Raw genomic sequence first — 9,581 nt, forward strand, 5'->3', positions numbered from 1 at the left:
AGCTCACATCCAACTTTCTCAAAGAATTCGGAACGCGAGGACCCCTCCCCCACCTCCATCCGCCAGTTCCAAGCCACAGAAAGCGCCGGCGGGCCTGGGGAAAAGCGGCAGCAGGCCGGGAAAAGCGGCTGCGGGCGGAGGGGGCCAGCCTGGGAGCCCGATTGCTGCATAAACCAACATACAACCGGGCCAGCGAACGGCGGAAGCAGCAGAACCCAGACGCGGAACCAGAACAGCAAGCAGCGGAACCCAGACTCGGAACACAGGCGACAGCGGAGACCCGAGGGGAGTGAGAGACTCCCCACCACCGTGCAGCACCCGCAGAGGGATGCAGAGGCGTGAGTAATACAGCGCGTCCCCAAACACAAAGGGAAAGCAGAGCGGTGCCAAGCAATAGAACTTAACTCAGACCCCTCCACCCCGCCCACACAGGCCTAAAGGCAAAAAGAATACAAGGACGAATCCTAAAGTTGGCTGTGCCTCCACTACCAGATTTTTGTAGACTCCAACTTACAGGCCAGAAGTTGAGAATTAATGGCCCAGTAGATCAAATTAGTCCCATTCCATGTTGTTTAAGCAGCATAGTATTTCTACACATTTGAGCCATCATTTAACAAAACAGAAGACCTATATCAGGCACCAGTATCTCACACTTACAATCCTAGCTACTCAGGAAGCTGAGATCTGAGGATCACGGTTTGAGGTCAACTTGAGCAGGAAAGTCTGTAAGATTCTTAAACCTAATTAACCAATAGGAATTCAGAAGTACGGGTATGGCTTGAGTGGTACAGCACCAACCTTAACACCAACCCTTAAATTAATTAACATACATGTGGGTCTGTGTATATGTGCACACATATATATATTATTGTATATATATATATACATCTATTATATATGCTGTATACATGCACATGTGTGTGTGTTTGTGTCAGAAGACTTAAGTTTAAAATTTAAATTTCCTTAAAACAATGAAACAACTGACCATTCTAGGCTTACAGTCCTGCCTCATGATGATAAGCTGTAGCAGAGTAGAGGCTTCCCCTCCAGATAAACTACTCAGCTGATCACAGCCCCTGTTACTCCCACTAGTCCCCACTCTAGCCTGTTTTCCTGCCTTAATCCTGTTGAAATCTTGGCTCTTCCTAAGGTGGTTCTTCAATTACTCTGTGTCTGTGTCTGCACAGTAATTAAAGACTAAACTCAAGTTGGGCATGGTAGCACTTGCCTATAATCCCATCCTTAGGAAATGGAAACTGAAAGATCTTAAGTTTGAGGCCAGCCTGGAGTACATATGTAGTTATTTCCAAGCCAGCCTAAGCTACATAGCCAGATCTTGTCTCAAAAAGGAAAAAGGAAAAAAAAGTCAAAAATCAGAACAGAAAAGAACAAAACCGATTCGGCTCATTTTGGTGCTCAGAATGAGATTTCTACGTTTGGACCTTTTTCATTTTCTTCTCATATTTTATTATAATATTCCAAAGAAACTCTCAGAAGGCAATGATTATATCATATATTTTGCATTTCCCACAGCTCTCCATATAAAACGAAGTACAAAGTAGATAATTAATGATTGTTAAAAGAATGCATGAGTAAAGAATACATATATATATATAAAAAAATAAAACAGGAATTACTTGAAACATGAAAGCAAGATTATAACAACTTCTTGTTGCTCATGTTTTTAAAAACATGAAATGTCAGTAGTAAAACTATTTGCTTTTAGAGGGGTGGGGGTGGGGGGAGGGAAATGGGGACCAAAACATGTGAAAGGGTATTAATGAATGGGAATTAATGCACCATCTATCTGGAAAATATCATGTAACCCTTCTATTAATTACAATAAAATATATGAAAAAATATTCATTTTTGAGCCAGGTTTGAGAGCTCATCTTTATAATTTTAGCTTCTTGGAAAGTGGAGATCAGGGGGTTGAGCAATTCAAGGCCATTCCAGTCAGAAGTACTCCCAACTCCATATCAGCCAGGGGCCCTGATGGCAAGCACCAGTCATCTCTGGCTGGGCGCACATGGCTTTTGCCTTCATCCTCAGTGACACATGGGAGCACAGCTAACAGGAATGTAGCCCAAACCTGTCCACCCCAGGCTAGTCCCAGCCTCAAAAATAACCAACATTGAAAGGGCTTGGAATAATATCTCAGTGGTAAAGCACCAGCCACCAAGCATGTGGCCCAGAGGTGAATTCAACACCTCCAAAATGAATGCACACACACCTTACACAAAACAATACTAGTAGCCTGCTTTTCAGTGCATTAGCTTGGGGAACGATTGTGCCTGAGGTTATTTTCTAATTGATCAGTAAAGCTTATCCTTATCACAGTTCTATCTAGTTGATTCTTTTTGAGCTTTCTTTCAGAACTGCAAATCAGTCATTTCAGGACCAGACTAGAGGTACAGCAAAGATTATCCTGAGGCATGTAATTTGTTTTAATTTCAGTGAATCCTCAAGAAAAATTTCTGAGACACCTTCAGTACATTTTGACAACCCCTATTATTCTCAATGCCACAAATCATCAGGAAAATTCTAATATTAATATAGTGTGGAGTTATGAAATATTTGCCCAGAGAATAGTTCATATTAAAATTAATATTTAAAATGGCTTGTTTTCTACCAAATGGATTTCATTAATATCCTACTAACATACAAACATACAGGCCTTTTTCCTGTCTTAATTGTTTAGTAACTAGCATTTCTTCTAATCAAGTTAATCTTAATCCCTTTAAAGCACAACTTACAGTAATTCCACAACAAGGCAGCTAACTAGTAGGCGAGTTTTAGAAAAGATGGAAATAATGGCTCTGTGAGGGTTTTTTAAATCATTTTTCATGTATTTTAAAGCCTGCAGGATTCCAAAATTTTTATGACCTTAAAATTATCTCACTTTTTAAACATATAATATTAAACTTGAAATTGTCTATGAAAGAAGAAAAATATGTAGGAGGCTGCAAAACATAATAGTATCCCAGAATCAGAGAAAATGTGGACTGTCTGAGCTTAACAGAAAGGCCATCGCAGTGCTAAGTCTTTTCCTCTTACCTACAGAGACCATGCAGTGAATTTTAAGAGTGCAATCTGATGAAAGAGGAAAAGGAAAGATGCTTAGAGAATATAAACTACTCAGAGCATCAGAGTTTCATGGGAAAAGGTACTGTGTTTTAAAATCATATTAATAACACATATGTTCTCTCTAGGTAACACAACATGCATAAAGCTTACTGAGTGTTGTACATCTAATAATCCATATGCATAACAATTGGCATTGTTCTTTACATGCCTCTACAAAGTGCCACTCGGGTTCATCTTTCTCTGTAAGCTTTTTACTACCCCACACCGAGGAAAGCTGCAGGAAAAAATAATAAAATAGCATATAGGATAGTTGTGATGGACAGCAGTACCTTCCCACAGAACTGGATGTCTGGTCGACCTCGGTGAAATAGATATTGTTACTTCAGGCCAAGGTGTTAAGTAATTTTGCTCTGTGTGTTCTGAGTACTGGGGAATCAAGTCTCAGTCCCTGATGGCATTGTAAGTTAAGGTGTAACTGATAAATCCAACAAAATCCAGCCGAAAGAATAGGCATTGTTGATCACACATTGCCTGCCAAACAGCCAACAGGCTTGATCCGTGTTCTGTTATTTAGTCTGTTGAGTTTTGTGGATGAGTGGTTCAAGTGAAGTTTCCAGTGTTGTTTCTCAGTCTTGAGAAACGTGGATGGTACCATCAGTCTCTTCCTCACTCAGTAGTCAAGGGCACATCTTAGAGACACCATTCTGGTTTCTTTGGCAACAGAACAGCATCAAAACAGGGAAGCAACCAGCAGGACAGGAAGAGCTCTTTCAAGTTCACATCTAAAAACACCACTCCCAGTCATACATCTGGAAAACAGGCCAAGGAAGACACATTTGAAAGATACTCTGCCTCAATGGGAATTTTGAAAATTATGTAAAGGAGTAGGACATTTCCCTTTTGTGGGAGGACAAATTAATACATCATACAAAATCCACTAGCATAACAATGTTCATTACAGCACTATTCACCATAGTAAAGATATGGAACCAACCTAGATGTCCCTCAGTCGATGAGTGGATCAACAAGTTGTGGTATTTGTACACAATGGAATTCTATGCTGCTGTCAGAAAGAATGACATCGCCTCATTTGTTAGGAAATGGAAAGACTTAGAAAAAATCCTATTAAGTGAAGTAAGCCAGACTCAAGGGAACTTAGGCTCAATGGATTCCCTCATTCGTCATAATCAGTAGAAACCTTGGGCTCTACTAGCAGAGATCTGCAATAGAGCAAAATCTTGATACATAAGGCCATATAGTATGAAGCTAATTGAAAGGACCTCCAGAACATTGAAACAAAAGCCATATAACGAATGATTGTTGTCCTTAATGTACTATGTTGTCTCTCATCTCCTTTGCTGTCCCTTGGTTATCTCATATTGTTATAGTATCTCAATTTATTATCTGATATATTGAATTTCTTTGTATTTGGTTATTTGAAATTTGATAGGGAAGGGGGGAAAACCAAGACGGGTGGGGGGTGTGGGGGGGAGGGTAATGGGTACCAAGACATGTGAAAGGGTATCAATGTATGTGAATTAATGCACCTTCTATCTGGCAAATATCATGTAACCCTTTTACTAATTACAATAAAAAAAAATAAATAAATAAAAGAAAAAGCATGTGCACTGTTTTGCTTGCAGGCATAGAAATTACATTATTCACAAATATTTTCTACATAGTAGGTAGGGTAGCTACACTGGACATGAAAGGGCGGGGACAATTAATATGGATGAAACAGTCCTGTTTCATTAACTTTCTACCTTATTGTTCATTTATTTCTTCAAATTTTGGGTTTGTCTGAGAGATGAGAGATTCTCTTCTCTCTTTGATTATATCAGAATAAAAATAGATATTGGTCTGGAGGTTTGGCTCAAATACTAGAGCACCAGATGTGCAAGCAAGCTCAGCAAATATGAAGCCATAAGTTCAAACCAAGTATTTTCTAAAATCATCATCATCATCAATAAAAATAATAAATAGCATAAGCTGGGGACAAGGCAGAAAAGTTCATGAAATGTTAATTTCTAATTAATCAGCAAAAAGAAAAAATTCAGAAGTGGAGATGTGCCTCAAGTGGTAGAGCATGAAATAGTTGAAATAGCCAAGTGAGAGCTCAGGGTCCTGAGTTCATGTCCCAGTGGTGCTTCTCTTAATCAAATATGAATGCACACATACTGAAAATGTACATGGTATACACTGCCAAATACACAGCTCACTCCCTCCAGCAGCTCCTAAAACCTGTTATTAGGTTGCAGGTTTGAAGTTTAGCAACTCCACATATCTTAGGCACCTTATTTCAATGAGGATTGAACAGAGGGACCAGGAAAAGACTTAATTAACTAGGGCAGTATTTCTCGAGATATTTGTTGTTGACATTGCAAAAGGGACAACATATTATATTTGATTTCCCATTTTCAAAGCAGAAGGAAAGGCAATCCACAACATAGGAAACATTTCACTTTCCTTCCTATTTTAATCAATCTTCAAAGAAAGACTGGGGTGGGAACACTTAAATCATAACTCTGCGGTTATTGAAAACCCCAAGAATGATGAACTTCATGCATATGATGTTGAAATAACACACAATGAATTGTAGGCACTCTGAACGGCAGTGAAATTTACAACTCCTTTCCTCTGTTCCAAAATAAAAAAAGAATTTCTATCTTCCCAGCAAGTGGTCTCCAAAATAAATGCTGTTCTCACACCCATGAGCAAAGAAATAACTTGGGGCAAGAAAGCACAGTGTGTTTTCATTTACAAATTATATACATCACATCACTTTACTAACATGCTGCCAAATATAAAAATTGAAATATAAACTGTATGAGATATAAAATGCAGTATTTTTCCCCACATTGCCTGACATACTGTTCCACATAACTCAAATACTGACTATGATGATGTCTCGTGCATAACTATAAATATCTACCTCCCTAAATATCCCTTCCACACAGCTCAAAACAAAAAACTTGAAGACAACTCTTGTTGCTGGCATGCCTCTTTTAGAGAGCCTAAAAGGACAGAAATAAGTTGAGACCATAAATGATGCTCTCAATTTGGGTAGGTACGATACTAACTGAGTGCTTTCCAGGTGTGAGGCATTGTAATGTCTTGTGTTTAATTTTCCCCAAAACTCCATGTGGTAGATCATCTTCCCAGTTAACAGCTAAAGAAACTGAGGACTAATGTACCTTAGAATTGGCTAGTTAGAAAACAGTAGCAAACTGTGTAAGAATCCTTTCTTGACTGAATTTATTCTGGGTCCATGGCCCGCCAGAGAGAAGCTTTGGATTCCCAAGGGGATCCTTAGCAACATGGGAAGGAGGGGGAAATTTGGGTTGTCTGGAGGCACAGGGAGATGTCAGGGTTCCTCTCATCTTTTGGTAGAAGCGAGGGATGCTAATATTCTGACGTGGACAGGACAGTCCAAGAACATACCCACAGTGCTGTGGAGGGAGAATCAAGAGGTATCAGAGATGAATGACGAACCAGATATGTTCATCACAGTGCAATTTGTAATAGCTGAGTAGTCCAAGACTCAATAAATTACAGTGTATCTATTTATCAGAGCTCTGTGGCTACTAGCATGACGTTTTTTCAAAAGAATAACCATATGAAAAAAATTCACACTTCCTATTTACATGTGCAAAAGCAATATTCGCCAAAACATTCATATTCACAAGTCCTAAAAGTAATCTGGTTAGCAGGGTTGTTGTGTTAGAAAAGTATTTATATGTTTATGTATGCACATGGGAAATACTTTGAAAGACATCAGCCAAAGTATTAATTACTATTTGTTGCTGAAGTATAGTAGAGAGTCCATATAAAATATTTTATGACAGAATCATTATAAATAGCCACACATACCACTGTAAGAAGGAAACACTCATAAGTAATATAATCTATTATCTCAAAGTCCTTATGAATTCCGTAAGCCAAAGATTTGATACCCATCTTTTCAGAATGTGTCACTGGCAGCATTTTATTTCATTTTATTTTCTGACATCAAGTTCTTTAATAATAGAAAAGAAAAGCACCAGGTGTTTCTCACCAGGTGCCTTTGCAATGGCAGCAGAGTTCACTGGTATATTTTTTTCAGAGCCAAAATAGCACCTACTATTCACATGCCCTATCTTTAAAGCCTTCATTGTTTCACTATGATTCAAAAGTGAAGTTACTCACTCCCGCCCACACAGCAAGAACAATACAATCACGACACTGAACTGAATAAATGCTTGAAACTTCATAAATACTAAGTATCTCATCTCAGAATGTCTTATGAGTAGAAATCATTATGATGCTGTCTGCCATATAATTTATCTTTATCTTTATCATCATCATCATCATCATCATCGTTTGGGTTTTTGTTCTGGTACTGGTGATGGAACTCCATCACCTGAGCCACACCACCAGTCCAACATTTTGCTGGTTAATTGGAAATGAAGAATTTTCTGTTTGGACTCGCTTCAAACTGATCCTCCAGGTCTCAGCATAGTGAGCAGGTAGCATTTCATATGTCAGCCACTGGTGTCTTGCTCAGAAGTCTTACTTTATTAGAACACAGTCTAACAAATTACCCTTTATTTTACTGACCAGTACCTCATTGTGACCTGGAAAAAAAATACAACTAACATGGCAGCAAACCTTCAAAAATACCATGAGATTTATATCGGCCAAAAAAACTGCTAAGAAAAAGTTTATTCCCCAATACAGATGAAAAATTTGACCTACAGTAGCAAGAAAAACAACAAAAAAGAAAGAGCTGGACAAACACAAAATGGAGAAAGAAGATAAGAATTGTGATTTCTTTCAAAATTGTAATCATTAAATAAAATAAAATTTGCTTATTTTCATCTTCAAGGAATCCAAATGGTTTACATTATATCTAGCATACAGACTATTACTAAATAATAACAGTTAACAATATCACAAAGTATAAAGGTTTTCAGAAACATAAAAATGTTAGAAGGTATTTCAGATACTTCTTTGATTCGAATTAGAGAAGATATGTCTAATTATGACATGATATCAAAAGGAATGCTGTATAAACTAAGTAAGCAAAGATATTTGCCAGTAATATTAAAAGTAATTCCTGAATGTTTCTCAAGTATGTGAAATACTGAGAAAATCAATGCCTAGCATGACAGTGCCACTTGTCAAAACAGTCTGTTAATTATCTTTATCATGCTCTTGGCAAAATAGGATACTGTTGGATAAATAACATCTTCACATAATTTAAATCCATGCTATGTTTTATTAATTTAGATCCTCCGTTTACCCCAAGAGGGGGTGGAGATGATTGGCTACATCTTCTGTTGCAAATATACACAAAGCCTTATTTGCAATGGAACAAAAACACAAATTTAGAATTGGATTGACGAATGTCCAAAACCCAACTCTACTACTTCAGTGCCTGTCTTTGCACAAATTATATCATACTACTGACCTACCGTGTCTCTATACATTAAAAATACACAGTGCCAATAATCAGATCCCTCATAGGGTCCGGTAAGAAAAACAATGAGATGTTATTTGTGAAGTTCTGGCAACACAGTAGGGATTTGATTGCCGTGAATTTTTTTTATCTCCTTCCCATTTTTACCTTTCTGTCCTTGCTTTCATACCTAGATCTTCACAAGGCAAGTTGATCTGGAGGGAAAACAGAAAGAAGGAAGAAATAAAGGGGGGAGAAGGGAAGGAGGAATAGAGGGAAGGAATGGAGGGAGGGAGGGAGGTAAGGAGACAAAGAGGAATTCACCTTACCAGAGGCTTACACCTGTAATCCTAGCTACTCAGGAGATTGAGATCTGAAGATGGAGGTTGGAAGCTAGCATGGGACAGGAAAGTCTGTGAGACTCTTTAACCACCAAAATTCAGACGTGGAGCTGTGGCTCAAGGGGTAGAACTACAAGGAACAGAGCTAGGTCCCTAAGTTTAAATCCTAGTGCCAGCACCAAAACAAAGAAACTCACCTTAAATTCAAAGAATGTTCTAGGGAAAAGGAACTGTCAACAGCAACAGGCTCAAATCCCCTGATTATACAGATTGTGAAACAGACCACATCAGGATCATGCTATAGAAACATGCATGCGCAGGGACCATTTCCTCTTATCCTCCAGAAATGACTAAAACTAGAGGCCATTGGGAAAAAAAAAACCTTCACCTTCCAGGGCTCAAAGGGCTGATTGTTCCATTGCCACAAAGTTCCCTTTTACCCAGTTTATACAAGATGTGGTAGGTGGTAAACTAGAAGTTAAAAAATATAAGCAACATTTCTTTTCTGGACTGTCCTATGTCCTTGTGAGAATTGCTTGTTCATGCAATTCTCAGAGAACACCCCTGGACACAGCACAAGGGCTCCACCTTCAACCTCAGAATGAAGAGGAACTTTTCAAAAATGCTATCTGAATCTTTAAAAAGCAGATCAGAAATGCAGTCTCTTCTTACAAAACGTGAACCATATAACATTTCACTTTGCAAGCTTTCATCCC

At 38.4% G+C, this 9,581-nt stretch overlaps 1 long non-coding RNA gene across 1 annotated transcript; it reads left to right on the forward strand.

The window, feature by feature from the left end:
• Positions 1 to 227: 227 nt before the first annotated feature.
• On the forward strand, positions 228 to 7,849 carry LOC150039858 (uncharacterized). The gene is made up of 3 exons (XR_016534198.1): positions 228 to 338; positions 3,064 to 3,166; positions 7,687 to 7,849. It is a non-coding gene; the product is annotated as an uncharacterized LOC150039858 (long non-coding RNA).
• Positions 7,850 to 9,581: the final 1,732 nt, after the last annotated feature.

This window comes from Megascapheus bottae, unplaced genomic scaffold, assembly GCF_031878675.1.
Source record: "Megascapheus bottae isolate mThoBot1 unplaced genomic scaffold, mThoBot2.hap1 HAP1_SCAFFOLD_107, whole genome shotgun sequence".
NCBI classification, from domain to species: Eukaryota; Metazoa; Chordata; class Mammalia; order Rodentia; family Geomyidae; genus Megascapheus; species Megascapheus bottae.